Genomic DNA, 10699 nt, shown 5'->3' with positions numbered 1-10699 from the left:
CAAGCAATTCTACCACCTCAGCCTCTGGAGTAGCTGAGACCACAGGCATGCAGCATCATACCCAGCTAATTTTTGTATTTTTTGGTAGAGATGGATTTTCACCATGTTGGCCAGGCTGATCTTGAGTATTCCCCCCACCTCAGCCTCCCAAAGTGCTGGGATTACAGGCGTGTGCCACTGCACCCGGCCAGTTTTCTTTACTATTTTTTATTCATTTTTTCTTTCACCTCCAACTGGACATTTCCAAAGACACTTCTTCATGTTCACAGATTCTTTCTTCCACTCTGTTGGGAAGGTTGAAACTCCATTGCATTTTTCATTTTATTCATTATATTTTTCAGCCCCAGAATTTGTTTGGTTCTTTTTTATGATTTTTATCTCTTTGTTGAATTTCTTGTTTTATTCATATGTTGTTTCCTGATTTCATTGAGTGTTTATCTATGTTCTCCTGTATCTTACTAAGCTTCCTTAAAATAATAATTTTGAATTTCTTTCCAGATAATTCCTAGATCTCCATTTCTTTGTAATCAGTTACTGGAGAATTATTTCTTCTTTTGGTGATGTCCTGTTTTCCTTAATTTTCCATGTTTTTTGCAGCCTTGTGTTGATGTCTGAGCACTTGAAGAAGCAGTCACCTCTTCCAGACTTTACAGAATAGCTTTGATGAGGAAAGACTTGCACCAGCAGGTAAGCATAAGGTGCCCAGTCGGGTGGGGTGTGGCAGCTCTAGCTCCAAGGAATGCAGTGTGCAGTCTCTAGTTACCTCCATCAGCCTCAAGGCTAGAGGAGGTAAAGACTGTGGGGATCCTTGGTGACCAAGGCTGCAAGTGTTTGAAGTGGTGGTGGTGACAGCAAGGGCTGTTGGGATCTTTGGTGACAAAAGCTGCTAGTGTCCTCTTGGGGCACAATATCTTGGGCCTGGGGAGATGGGGTGTGGCAGTGGCTCAGGCCCCAAGGGGTAGGGTAAGCAGCAGCTGGGGATGAAGGTGCATCTCGGTCAGTGGCATCTCAATGTCATGTCAGTGGACCCAGCCCCAGGAAGAGGGGCACCACAGTGACTTGTGTCTTAAGGATGTCAAGGCACAGTGGGCAACTGAGGCCCCTGGGGTGGTGCAGCACTGTTATGGCTCAGGCCCTAGGAGGGCCTTTCCCCTGCAGGAGATTCATCTTGGTTCTGGGCCTGGCATAGTCCGTGGGCAGCCATAGCAGTGCCAGATTTCAGGATACAGATGCTCAGAACAGCTACAGAGCCAAGTATGGGACTCAGGGGATTACAGAACTGCTGTGCATCCATGGGTCCTATGGCTCTGGTGCACCTGCTAAGGCATGGTCATGTGCAGACTGCTCACAGAGCTGGGGTCGATGATTCTAGGATGCACCTCAATAGCTTGGGCCTGGGGAGATGAGGCATGGCAGTGGCTCAGGCCCCAGGGAGTAGGGTAAGCAGCAGCTCAGCCCTGGGGATGAAGGTGTCAGTGGATGTTAGTGGCATGCCAGTGGCTGCAACCCCAAGAGGAGGGGTGTCACAGCGACTTGGATCCTAAGGCTGTCAGGGCACAGTGGCAATGGAAGCCCCTGGGGTAGCGCAGTGCTGTTGTGGCTCAGGCCTAGGAGGGAGAGGGCTGCTGCCACTCATGTCCAGGCATGTCAGAACACCATGGCGGTAAGGCTCCAGGGACAGCAGGGTGCAGCCATGACTAGGGCCCCAGGGGCAGGGTACAGCACTGGTGACTTCAGTTCCTGGGACGGCTGGGCCTGCAGCAGCCTAGAGCTCAGAGCTCTTTACATGATTTCAGAGGGTCCTAGCGACTCTGATGTGGTTCCTCAAGAACACAGATCTCATCAGCTCCATTCCAGGATCTGTCTGAAAAGATGATAATGTTTCAGCCTGTGTTCTGCCCTCCTGTTCTTTGCTGAGCTGTGCTGCATAGGAGGAATAATGATTTTTAGTAGGAAAAGTTTGCCCCTTCATTGAAGATTCACACTTTGGGATTTTCTGCCTCAAACTGTTAATACATTTTCCCTGCTGCAGCAGCTTAGCATTTAATCTCGTCATTTTATGATGATATCGTCCATACCTCCATCAGACCCGGAGCCCCAGAAGGACGCTCCCAGTTCTGCAAGCCGAGAAGACCCTTTCCAGGTAGCCCCGTGACCTGTTCATGCCAAGGAGGATGCATCTCCCTGCTGCCCTTTGGCGTGGAAGTCGGGGCAGGTGTGTTCCCCACGTTTACCATGGGGGAGCATAGGCACGGTGGGGTGCTTGGTTCCCTATGATGCTTTTCCTTTACAGAGAACCTTGTAGAAGTGATTGGATTTCATGTGTAGACAGAGAGGAGTTTACAGGAAGTAATGATGGAAGCAGGATTCCAGTGAGGTTTCTAAAAACCTGGTGGCACTCTCCCAGACATCGGTCTGGCACTTCCAAGCACCGCAGTGAGAGGCTGGACACAGTCCAGATGCCCAGGAAGGCTCTGCCTTGTGTGAGCATGAGCCCTGTCCTGAATCCCAGAGCCTAATTCTGGACTGTCTTACTTCAGGGACCCTTTCTGAGGTGCCCGCACTCTGTATAGCTCACCGTATAGCCATACGAGTGACTTACCGTTTCTCACAGCAGCTATGTGGAGCCAGTCTCTGTAGTTTCTGCCTCCGGCCCGTCATTCTCTCCTCCCGTCTCCGTGGGACTTCGCTCACAATTCCATGCTGGACAGAGCATATGTTCCTGTTTCCTACCAGGCTGCAGGCTACTCGAGGCCAGGGACTTTGCTTTAAACACCTGCCTGTTATTCTAGTGCTTTGGAGCCTTGATAAAGCAGATGCTAAATCCAGGCGTGTTCTATCGGCTTCCTGAGAACATCGTAGAGGCCGGGGTGAGACCCTCAAAGTAACAAGTGATACAGGCACCCTTACTCAACTGCACACTTACTCAACTGGGGCCTGTGGAAGACACATCAGAGGTATAGTAATACACTTTGGAAGCAAGTACTAAAGGGGGAACCCCACAGCTACAATATGCCTCCCTTAGCAAGGTATCAGCTTCCTGCAAAGTCATACACAAGGCACTCTGAAATCAATCAAGCGTTAGTTTGAATACAAGTTGGGGCCCTTGTTATTAAAATCCACCCTGTGGACTGTCCCTTGGTAAAGTATAAAACCATTCCTGAGGCGACATCAGCAAGACGGTGGACTAGGAAATCTCAGTGCTTTTACCCCCACGAAACAACAAAACAACACAAAGACACTACACACCATGAAAACCATGCCGGGAGAGCTCCAAGACAGCAGAGAAGCCGCAGAAACCTTGTGGAGAGCAGAAACCAGAGATGCCACTCGGCTCTGCCACCCCATACCCCGTGAAGAGCAGCTTGGAGCCGAGGAGGGTCCTCTCAGAGAGATTTCTCCCTGCAAGGAAAAGGGGAGCAGGATCCTGGTGGTCCCCATCACCCCTGCAGAACCCACAGCCTGCACCACAGGCACCTCTGCACTCGTCAGCGAGGCTCTGCACAATGAAGAGGGCTGCTCAGAGTCCACACCGCTGCGCTTCCCTGAAAGAAGGGGCTGCCGTCATGCCCCACGCCTGGGGCCTGAGTAGCTGCTGCACCTGCCCCACCATTCCCCAGAGCCTGGGCTGCTGTGACACCCCCAGCCCTGGGCCTAAGTTACCTCTACCCCCAACTCTTGGGTCAAAGTTACCTCCACCCCCCACCCCTGGGTCCAAGTTACCTCCACCCCCCACCCCTGGGTCCAAGTTACCTCCACCTCCCGCCCCTGGGTCCAAGTTACCTCCACCCCCCCCCCCTGGGTCCAAGTTACCTCCACCTCCCGCCCCTGGGTCCAAGTTACCTCCACCCCCCGCCCCTGGGTCCAAGTTACCTCCACCCCCCACCCCTGGGTCCAAGTTACCTCCACCCCCCACCACTGAGCCTAAGTTACCTCCACCCCCCACCCCCAGTTCCAAGTTATCTCCGCCCCCCACCCCCGGTTCCAAGTTACCTCCACCCCCACCCTGGTCCTAGGTTTCCTTGCCCCCTGCCCCTGGGGCCAAGCTGCTACAGGGCTATGTGCACCCCAGGGCTAAGTCACGCTGTGCACCGCCATCCCCAGGGTCTCACTGCTGCTGGACCCACCCCAGAGTGACCTAAGACGGGAGCTGTGGAGACACCAAGGTGCCCAACAGATTAGACAAAAGGCAGATGAGGAAACAGACAGCACCAACTCCCTCTTGAGGGAGGATAGAAAGCAAGCATTGCTGCTACACCCAATCCCTGGAGCTGGGTGTGTGGACACAGTGCTCAGGCTGGCTTTCGGTAAGCAGCAGGTGGCTCCCTGTCAGCGTGTGAGAGCCACCATCTTCTCCCCACCTGTCTTTAAGTCTTGAGAGCAGTAACCCCACAGGTGTTCTTCACGGTCCACTGGCAGACTCCAGGCGACAGCTGGAGTTAAGATTCTGGGGCCAGAGGAGTGGGGCCTGTTACAGACACACTTTTCTGAATGTGCAAAACCGCACGAGCAGAATCACTCCTGCGGAGGAAGCCACCTGGAAAATCCCTTCTCAGAGTAGGAGGGAGGCCAGTGGGACAGCCCCACACCTCCAAGAGGGTCTTTAGGCGGATAACTGCCTTTTTTTACCAGATTGATGAGGCACAGTGGGCATTAAGAGTGAACTACGTACCTGTTAAAGGAAGCATATGCCCTCCCAGCCCCTGGGAACAGCTGTGGGACTTGCGACATATCTCCTCCCCTTTAGCTACATCCATGTCACACTCTGTCCCTTCACCCCTACACCCATAAATCCTTCTGACGGACAGCAAAGAGCCCTGGGCTCGGAGTGATGGTGGGAGAGCCAGGACCCCAGGACCGTGGTTGACACGCGAGCGCTGTCACATGGGCAGAGGAAGAGAAGACGGGGACTGGACACTGAGGGACGTGGCAGGAACTTCTGGGGCAACCCTGGTCTTCTGAGCCAAGCAGAAGAGGGGTGGGTCAATGAAAGCGGAGACCCAGGCTGGGCGCAGTGGCTCACACCTGTAATCCCAGCACTTTGGGAGGCCAAGGCAGGCGGATCACCTAAAGTCAGGAGTTTGAGACCAGCCTGGCCAACATGGCAAAACCCCATCTCTACTAAAAACACAAAAATAAGCCGGGCATGGTGGCGGGTGCCTGTAATCCCAGCTACTTGGGAGGCTGAGACAGGAGAATCACTTGAACCCAGGAGGCGGAGGTTGCAGTGAGCCGAGATCACATCACTGAACTCCAGCCTGGGCAACAGAGCAAGACTCTCAAAAAGAGAAAGAAAGGGAAGGGGAGGGGAGGGGAGTGGAGGGGAGGGGAGGGGAGGGGAGGGACACCCTGAGAGCCCCAGGCCTGGGGGCACCAGAGAATAGGAGACAGGAGACTAGAGAGCGGGCAGGGAAGGAGGGAGGTGCAGGTCCCCTGCACCCCCAATGTTGAGGGAGGGACTTGTGCCTGTGCAGGCAGCAGGAAAGCTCCAGGCACCTCCTGTTCTTCCCTGAGGCCTCAGGGCCTCCTGCCAGGGCCTTCTTCCCGCAGGCCCTTGCGGAGACTCCCTGCAGGACTGCAGAAGCTTGTCCCACACACCTGCCTCCTACCTGAGAAACACCCTCTGTTCCTGAATGCAGAGCCTCACCAGCGGGTAATCTATCCACGCTTCCCTGAACACTCTCCGTTTTTCCATTCCTGTGGCTTTAAAGCCTTTCCAGTGCTCCGAGCAGCAGCATCCTCAGCAGCCGAGGCAGGGAAACAACCCAGGTGTCCATCCAGGGACCCATGGGCGAAGAATGTGGCCACACACAGAGGAATGTCATTCTGCCTTCAACAGGAAGGAAATCCTGACATCCTGCCACAACACCCCCAACACGGGTGAGTCTTGAGGACCTTATGCTCCGTGAAGAAAGCCACTCACCAAAGAACAAACGCTGCACAATCACACTCAGATGAAATATCGAAAATCCAGAGACGGAAGGCGGGCTCGAGGTTCTCACGGCTGCGGGGAGGAAGGTGTGGGGAGGTCTTCCCTAATAGGTACAGAGCTGCTGTTTGGGGTGATGAAAAAGGTTTGGAAGTTAAATAGTGGGTTCCACAACGTTGTGACTGCAATTAATGCCACGGATTTGTACACTTAAAAATGGTCTTAAAGGGCAAATTTTTTATCCATATTTTGCTAAACGTTTCGTAAGTTAGTAAAATGATGTAACAAAAACCATTGAATTGTACACATTAAATGGGGGAATTGTATAGTATTGTGAATTACATCTCCATAAAGCTGTTTAAAGGTGAGCACTCCTTCCCAGCCTGCAAAGATCCACGTGGTCCCGATTCCCACCCTCGCCCTCAGCCCCGCAGTCACGGCTCTCCCCGCAGTCACGGCTGTCCCCGGGACCTGGGCTCCGTCTCACAGTCTCTTCAGCATATCTCTGATTGCTCTGCTACATTATGATCGACTCCTTGACATTCGAGACAGTGTTTCCTTCCCCTTTGAGCCCCCACATCACCCCCCATAATGTGTCCTTCTTCCCAAGTAAAGATGCATCAGCCCCTGTGTCAGCAGATGGTGCCCTGACAGCCAATGGCCAGCCTTGTGTTCTTGTGAAGAGCAAATCCCCCGGTCTCCCGCCTCACAACGTCTCCACCTCACAACGTCTCCACCTCACAACGTCTCCACCTCACAACCTCTCCACCTCACAACCTCTTCACCTCACAACATCTCTACCTCACAACCTCTCCACCTCACAACCTCTCCACCTCACAACCTCTCCACCTTACAACCTCTCCACCTCACAACCTCTCCACCTCACAACCTCTCCACCTCACAACCTCTTCACCTCACAACGTCTCCACCTCACAACCTCTCCACCTTACAACATCTCTACCTCACAACCTCTCCACCTCACAACCTCTCCACCTCACAACCTCTCCACCTCACAACCTCTTCACCTCACAACGTCTCCACCTCACAACCTCTCCACCTTACAACGTCTCTACCTCACAACCTCTCCACCTCACAACCTCTCCACCTTACAACGTCTCTACCTCACAACCTCTCCACCTCACAACGTCTCCACCTCACAACCTCTTCACCTCACAACGTCTCCACCTCACAACGTCTCCACCTCACAACCTCTCCACCTCACAACCTCTTCACCTCACAACCTCTCCACCTCACAACCTCTTCACCTCACAACGTCTCCACCTCACAACCTCTCCACCTCATAACCTCTTCACCTCACAACGTCTCCACCTCACAACCTCTCCACCTCACAAAGTCTCTACCTCACAACGTCTCCACCTCACAACATCTCCACCTCACAACGTCTCCATCTCACGTCTCCACCTCACAACGTCTCCACCTCACAACGTCTCCACCTCACAACGTCTCCATCTCACAATGTCTCCATTTCACAACGTCTCCACGACCAGACACTCTGATCTTCTCTATCCCATCTCACAATGTCTCCATCTCACAACATCTCCACCTCACAACATCTCCACTTCACAACGTCTCCACCTCACAACATCTCCACTTCACAACATCTCCACATCACATCTCCCACCTCACAAGGTCTCCACTTCACAACATCCCCCATCTCACGACGTCTCCCACCTCAGAAGGTCTCCCACCTCACAATGTCTCCACCTTACAACATCTCCATTTCACAACGTCTCCACCTCACAACATCTCCACCTCACAATGTCTCCATTTCACAACGTCTCCATGACCAGACACTCTGATCTTCTCCATCCCATCCACCTAGTCCACCCAGGTCCAAGACATCTTTCCATGCTTTACTGGTCTCCCTGCTTTCATCCAAGCTCCTGGAATCTGTTCTCAACACAGCTCCAGACTGATCCTGTTAAAGCATAAGTCAGATCATTCTTCTGCCAAAGCCTCCAAGGACCCCACTTCTCTTAGCATCAGAGCAGAAGTCCCAGAGTGGACTCCAGGGTCCCATCACTTCTCCAACCTCATCTCCCACAGCCCACCCCCACCAAGCCCATGCTGCCACAGGCCTTTGCATGAACCACCCCTCCTCCCAGAATGCTCCCCCCGAATTCTGCCAGGCTCACTATACACACCCTGACTTCCCCTTCTGCTCAGTCAGCGTCTTCTCAAAGGTCCCATCCGGATGCCCCACGTAGCTTGCATTGTCTCACTACCCCAAACGTACCCAGGTCCTTACCTGGCTCTACTTTTTCTAAAAATACATATTACCTTTGTTGATTAAAGAAAAAACATAAGTTTTTAAAGATTTAAAGTTAGGTTTTTTTGTTTTTGTTTTTTTGTTTCTTTTTTTTACAGAGTCTCACTGTCGCCCAGGCTGGAGTGCAGTGGCGCGATCTCGGCTCACTGCAAGCTCTGCCTTCTGGGTTCTCGCCATCCTCCTGCCTCAGCCTCCTGAGTAGCTGGGACTACAGGCGCCCGCCACCATGCCCGGCTAATTTTTTGTATTTTTAGTAGAGACGGGGTTTCACCACGTTAGCCAGGATGGTCTCGATCTCCTGACCTTGTGATCCGCCCACCTCGGCCTCCCAAAGTGCTGGGATTACAGGCAGGAGCCACCGCACCTGGCCAAAGATTTAAAGTTCGTTTTATTAGAAGTCTTATTGAGAACTACAGCCTGAGGCCTCCAGCCTGGGAGTCCGGGAGTGGTCTTTTAGATGGGTTTTAGGGGACTACTTGAATCTAGTCTTTCAGTTTATGGTTCATATGCAGGTGGTAAAGATTGAATATAGGTAAAATTATGTTGAAGTTCAGGTGTGAGAGCATATCTGGTTGTAGTTACAGAAGGAAAGTTATTAATTTTGTTGGACATTTTTATCTATTGAGGGACAGGGCTACAGTCCCTGGACAAATGGAGGGTATCAGGGAAAAGAATAGAGAATGTCCGACGAGCCCCACACTGCATGTGAGGGCGACTGTTCTGAAATGCGGGAAAATCAGGGGTGCCGGGGAGCTGTGCCCCTAGTTGAGAGTTGGGAGCCTTCGTCCCCAGGGGGCTGGGCTGCCAGGCCCGATAAGAGATGCTGCAGGGCCCATCGGGCGCCATCACCCTCCTGGGAAAGAGCCAGTCCTGCTGAGCAGGAAGGCCGGGTCTACCCCCGGGAGCTCACGGTGAGGGACCTGGGCAAGTGCGGGGACCCCTGAGCCCCAGATTCCCGCTCACAGAAGAAATCTACTAGTAACGACCAAATAGGGGCGTGGTGAAGACAACTAACCCACGCAAAGCCACGTGGAATGGCCTTTCCCTTCCCAGACCTGTGGACTATCGACAGCCTGCATTTGCTTCCAGGTTTCTAGCGGGGAAAACCCAAAAACTGGAAAACCTGGACCCCTCTCTCTCTCCGTGACCACAGATAGAAATCGGGAGGTGAGGAGGGGAAGCAGGTGTCTGGACCCGGGACCCTCACCTGGCTTAGATGCAGGTGTGCATCTGCCTTACCCAGGAGGGGCTTCCTCTGAGACACGGGCTCCAGACGCTGCCTTGGGGACAGGCAGGTCCCCACCAGAAAGAAAGGCCTCCAAGTCCAGGGAGAGAAATTCCTGCGCAGAGAGCCCCAAAGGTAACCTGACCATTCTATCCAGGGTTCAGGAGACTTGCATTACCCAAGGGTCTGTCCCAGGCCGTGGGCGGAGAGGGGCAAGGAGGGGACGGGGAGTGATGTGCTTGGGCCAGGGTATGGGGAGGACGGGCTGCTAGGAGGAGAAGAATGGCGACCTCAGAGGGGAAACATTCCCAGTGCCCATAGAGAGATAGGAAAAGGCCCAAACAGGTTCCATGAGTCGTGGAGCTCAGGGGCGCTGGAGTCCCAGCTGCCCGGGATCTTCCGTAGAAACATGTCTGGAGGTTTGCCCGAACTCTTGGTGCATGTTCTGAGTCTCCACCGCTGTCAGGTCCCTGGATCTTAGACACAGACCCATGTAAGTGCAGCTTTGGTTTAGTAACTTCCTCCACAGATTCTCAGAGTCAGAAAGTGGAGAAACTGGAATTGGGCCCCATTCATGTTCTTCCAAGCCATGCCGCCTCCCAACGCCCTTCTGGCTCCAGTTCAAGAGCGGGGGAGGGGGACCCGGGAGGGAACACCCAGGAACGCTGTGGTTAATCATTGCTGGGCTCCTGGGGCCGTCCAGAGCTCTTAAGGAAGTGGCCTGAGGACGCCGCCAGCTCGAGGGAGGCCCCTAGCTGGACATCAGAGACATTTTTCATCCCTCCCCATGCAAACAGCCACAGGTGGGCGGCGGGGGTGCAGTCCTCATGCCGGCCAGGGATCAGGCCGCAGGGTAAGGAGGGCAAGGCCTGTGGGGTGAGGGGGCGATGGCCTGCCCAGGACCCCAGCTACACAGGGCCTGCCTGCCAGAAGCCAGGGCCAGCCACTCTTCATGGAGTCCCCCACCCAGCACCCCAAAAGTCACCTGAGAGTCCCCATAAGGTGGCCAGCACCACTCAGCAGGGCTAAGCCCACCACATGAGTGCTGGGCTCATGTCCCCCAGGCTTTCCGAGTTGAGGAGTAAGCACTGGCCACATGCAGGGGCAGCCCGTCCCCCACGTCCTTCTGTGGACCCGACCCCTTGCCAGCTGGCCTGGGTGCGGTGTGGGTTGGCCGGGGCCACTCGTCCACACTCTGACCCCAGGGGATGCTTGCCCCATTCTGGACGCTTTCTCTCGTCCCTTCCCGGTCTCC

Source organism: Symphalangus syndactylus, chromosome 6, assembly GCF_028878055.3.
Source record: "Symphalangus syndactylus isolate Jambi chromosome 6, NHGRI_mSymSyn1-v2.1_pri, whole genome shotgun sequence".
In the NCBI taxonomy this organism is placed as follows: Eukaryota; Metazoa; Chordata; class Mammalia; order Primates; family Hylobatidae; genus Symphalangus; species Symphalangus syndactylus.
Note: the sequence above shows the minus strand (reverse complement) of the source record.